This window comes from Equus quagga, unplaced genomic scaffold (genome assembly GCF_021613505.1).
Source record: "Equus quagga isolate Etosha38 unplaced genomic scaffold, UCLA_HA_Equagga_1.0 73442_RagTag, whole genome shotgun sequence".
Classification (NCBI taxonomy): Eukaryota; Metazoa; Chordata; class Mammalia; order Perissodactyla; family Equidae; genus Equus; species Equus quagga.
In genome coordinates, this window is record NW_025802777.1 from 2,573,287 (window position 1) to 2,578,221 (window position 4,935).

The 4,935-nt window shown below is 42.2% G+C and overlaps 1 long non-coding RNA gene across 1 annotated transcript; it reads left to right on the forward strand.

Annotated features, from left to right (window-relative positions):
• The first annotated feature begins 344 nt into the window (after positions 1 to 344).
• LOC124234375 (uncharacterized) lies at positions 345 to 4,215 on the forward strand. The gene is made up of 4 exons (XR_006887291.1): positions 345 to 1,204; positions 1,482 to 1,600; positions 2,471 to 2,551; positions 3,892 to 4,215. It is a non-coding gene; the product is annotated as an uncharacterized LOC124234375 (long non-coding RNA).
• The last annotated feature ends 720 nt before the right edge of the window (positions 4,216 to 4,935 follow it).

The window sequence follows — 4,935 nt, forward strand, 5'->3', positions numbered from 1 at the left end:
CAAATGGAAACCTGCCTGCTCCTTCTGTAAAGCTCAGCCGTGTAAGGCATAGTATCCAGAAAACACCGGCAGATGACTAAAAGGGGAAAGAAAAAGCTGTTTAATTCTTACTGAATTCTCTCTAAAAAGAATGAGTTATTCCATAGCACATGGGAAAACAGCTCAAATCCCCCCTAGTAGCTGGCGCAAAGATGCCTGCCCCCCACCACGAGCCCCCTAACCTTTGCCCAGCTCACCAGCGGCTGGCAGCTCTGCTCTTCCTCTAAGCCCTGCCATGCAGTCACCAGGTCATGGATTCTAGAACTTAAGCAAAGGGCAGGTCATTAGCCAGAGTCCCTGGGAAAGAGCCTTACTCATGCATCCTGCCTCTTCTCTCGGACCTCTGTGACCCCTACCCATGCCGCCTTCTGACTTGATTAGATTTTGCTTGGGTTCTAACGCTAACGATCCTTGAACTTAACGGGAATCCTGAATTCTTTTTACATTTTTCCCCATCTCTTCGGGCCACAAACCTTCTAGCCTTTCAAATGAAATCAGGTTGAATGGTGGCATCTCTCATAGCTTTGTCTGACCACACCGTCAACTGCTAACATGATTCTCCTGACGTCGCAGAAACAACCGCATCCTAAAGTGTCAACTCATTGCCCCAGAGGAGCATTTATTCTGACAGCCGAGCCTTTTCACCCCACCCCCACAATCTCAGTTCTCAACTTTGACTCACTTTAACTTTGTACGTCACAAATTTCTTCTTCCAAGGACTCGAGGAAGCAAAGCTGAAAGCAAATGAATGGGGCAGCCATGAATTTTGTGCAGATGGAGAGAAGAGAGGGTGGGGAGGTGGGGGCTGGCTGGAGAAGCTTGCTGTGGACAGGGGATTATCTCTCATCAGCAGATGCGTCCATTTCAACCCCCACCTCCACCCCCCGTAAAGACTGTGCCAGACTGAAAGCCAAAGGCCCCCAGTGTGATCCCAACAACAGAGGTGTATGTGGGTATGTTTGTGTTATGAACCCTCCCTCAAAACTTTGGGCCATGTTTCATCTTTACAGGCACAACTATTCATTCAGAGCCAGCCCGTCTGGCTGTGTGTTTTTCTTGGTTGGAATTATTAACCCCACTTCCTGTTGTCTGGAGACATGCGGGTTGTGGAGAAGCATCTTGAGTGGATGGATGGCAAAGAAGACAAATGAACCACTGTTGCCACGTGAGTTAGAATTAATGCTCTCATCTTTGAGTTTATTACAGTGAATGGCTATAGGGTCTTAAACTGAGATATAAATATTTGAAGCATGGAGCATTATTTGGCCAAGACTTGGAGAAATACATTAATGAAAAGAGAGCATACGATAACTTGTGCTTATTCTTCAGGGTTTTAAGTGAGTTGCACTTCTGGCTTTTTGGATTGAATAGGTAGTTTGAACCAATAATCCCAATGAAAACAACTATAAACTGGATCAAATGTCTTTTAATAATGTTAAAAGGAATGGGAGCCCTAACAAGGTGGTGAAATGGTATGGATGAAGATCCAGAAGACGATGGAAGTCTGGAGAGGTCTGGTCAGCATTGAGTGCTGCCCTGTCTGCTGCTTCAGGAAGAGGAGGTGAGAAGCTGCACAGCACTTTTGCCACCTCATGAGCCAGGAGGTTGAGAGCAGGAATCCAGGCCTGCCAAGGTTAGGGTCTTCATAACTCCCTCAAGTTTTGAGTTGGAAGCCCAATGGGTCACACCCCAGGAGCAAGGAGGAAGAGAAAGCAAATCTGCCCTCACATGGATGACAGCTCAGCTTCGAGTCTCCCAAATGGCCCTAAATATGTCAATCACTGAAGCTGTACTCAGGTGATCCCAGGTATAGGGTCCATCCAGGTACCCGGATGAAATAAAGACAAAATCATCCCTGGAGAAAGGTAACATCCTCCAAGGCCTCAAATAATTTCTAAGCAATCTTCTCCCAAATACAATGTCTGGCACTCTACCAAAGATAACCAGAAACACAAGGAGACAAGACGACATAAATTAGAGCTAGCAAAAAGAGCAGACAATAGAAAGAGGCACAAAAGGGCTCTAGATAAAAGAATTATCAGATGCAGTCTCTAAAGTAATTGTGTTTGTGATGCACAAGGATATAAAAACAAGATTTAAAATTTTATCAGAAAACTGAAAACGTCTTAAAAATTGGAACAAAATAGAAAATTCTAGAACTGAAAAATACAAGGACAAATTGAGAGTACCATGAATTTGTTTATGGCAAGGTAGAAACAGCTGAAGAGAGGATTAATAAACTGGAAGATAGATAGGCCAGAGGAAAATATCCAGATGGAAGCAAGCAGAGACAAAAGAGAGGGTATAAGATATGGAGGAGACAGTGAAAGGACTAGCATTTCAGAGGGAGAGGACAGAAGGAACGGACAGAAGCAATATTTGAAGAGACAGCAGCCAAGAAGGTAATTTCTTTCTTTTCTTTATTTTATAGGAAATGGAGCTCCCAGTCCTTTACAGGATTTTTTCCTGGGAAGCTGAGGTGCTTTAAAAAATACTCAATCATCACTATCAGGTAACTAGGGGGAACAAGAATCTTATTTCAGAGACACGGGCACAGAAGTATGCAAATTAAAACAGGCCTAAACAAATTTATGTTCAACTGTCACTTTTTAATTTGACTAATAAATGAATAGTCAAAATAAGATTATTTTAGCTGATACACTATTGATAACTATTTTGGTTCTTTTGGAATATAGTTGAGCAGTTTCTCAAGCACTTGAAACTAAAGAAACTAAGATTATCCTTGAAATTGAAGCTATGAAATACAGAAATAACTAAGCAGGGCAAAAATGTGCAAAAATCCCATGATAGCCCCCAGGAAAGTTTGACTTGACAATGACCTGCACGATGTAATGTCTTAATCTGATTAGGTGTGTGAGTGAGGGGGCAGGACAAGCATTGACCGGGTCCATAAAAGCACAGTTTAGGGCAGGGACTGTGAATATTCCCATACTCCTCACAAGACACTCCTGTTAAAAGATTGCATACATCCCATTCACCCAACTAACTCCTTTGTTCTGAGTCCAGCTCTACCATCACAATTCTTGGGTTATAGTTTGGCTTCCAAGGCTGACTGTGCACAGTGAAAAAATTATCCCTAGGGCAATTACATACTTCATTATAAATTATAAGTTAGTGTTATGGTTTATACATCAGTCTCTGTTATGTTGATTAATGTGAGTCTACTACTGAAGATGCATCAACTCAAAGGCCAAGGGTCTGAATTCACAGGGCTGAGGGGCAAAATCTAGATCATATTATATTTGCTAAAATAGTGCAATATTGTGAATCCCTTTGGATTTGTTATTCATTCCTTGTTTATAGCCCTGGCACCATCATTGACTAAAAATAGCCTTATTTCTTTTCAAAGGTATCTTTTAAAAGTTAAAGCCATATAATCACACATTTAAAAGCTTTATCTAATATGAAGCAGCTAATCCTCCCTTACCCTACCCAGTGCCAATCCCCAAATTAATCTCGCCTCATTTCTTCTGGAACTCACCATCATAACTTTTAAGTACTACATATATTCTATTTATTATTTTATGGGTTTTAGATATGTGGAAGAAAAAAATTAGAAACACAGTGAGCCTCTACTTTCTGGGAGGTTTTCTTGCCTTTATTTATAATTTAATTATTCAAATTTTATTTCAACTATTTGATTTCTACTTTCTATACGTGCTTTCTTATTTTCTGATAGCTTCTCTTTCATATCATTCTGTTTTTGTTTTGTGAATGTAATAAGGTTAATCTCTCTGGAGGTATTCATGATCAATTTTTTAAAAGATTTCTTCTATTCCCAGAATAATTTCTGTGTCCCTCACATTTTTCAATTCTATTTCTTTATTTTAGCTTTACGGATATTTTGTGTTATATGCTGATATTACAGCTTTTCCCAAAATTCAATAGGAGCTTTGATCTACGCTCACGTTTGTGGTAGACACACTCGAGAAGTGGCCCCCATGACTTCCTTCCCCAGTCCTGGAGTTCACACCCTCGAGTGTGGGAAGACCTGGGACTTCTTCTAACCAACCGACCACCACACAGACGGCCAGATGTGCAAGGTTACAACCACATAAGACTTTAGCATCAGTTTGGCTGGAGTCTGGCTCTCTCTGCCTTGCTGGCTTTGAGGACGCAAGTGATCCTCTTGGATAACCCCATGTGGCAGGAACTGGAGGGTGCCTCTGTGGCAGGAACTGGAGGGTGCCTCTGGGGCAGAAGGGGGGCCCGGCTAACAGCCAGTGAGAAACTGAAGTCTTCAGTCAAATGCTTGCAAGAAACTGAATTCTTCCCACAACCGGGGTAGGCTTGGAAATGATCCTCCTGCAGGCAAACCTCAGATGAGAACACAGCCCGTCCGACACCCAGATTCCTGCCTGGCTGAGACTCTAAACAGAGGATCCGTCTAAGCTGTCCCTGGACTCTATTTCTTATTGACACATGAAAAAGCTCATGGGAGACTGTGTTTCTAAAATTGGAACAGAATAACCATACCAAGTACTGTGGAACAAGGGCAACGCTCACACACCGCTTGGGGAGACGCAAAAGGGTACAGCCCCTCTGGGAAACAGGGCTACCGTTTCTTAAAGGTTAAACATTAAAGCAACAATGAGATACCCCTCTACTCTTATTAAAATGGCCCAAATCTGAGACAATGCCAGCATCACAGCTGGCGAGGGTGTGGAGCAACAGGAACTCTCGTTCGCTGGTGGTGGGAATGAAAAATGTGCAGCTACTTTGGAAGACAGTTTTTGGTGTTTTTTACAAACTTAACATAATCTTAACATAGGATCCGGCACCCACGGTATTTACCTTGGTATTTACCCAAATGAGCTGAAAACGTGTCCACACAAAAACCTGCACACAAATGTTTAGAGCAGCTTTATTCATAAT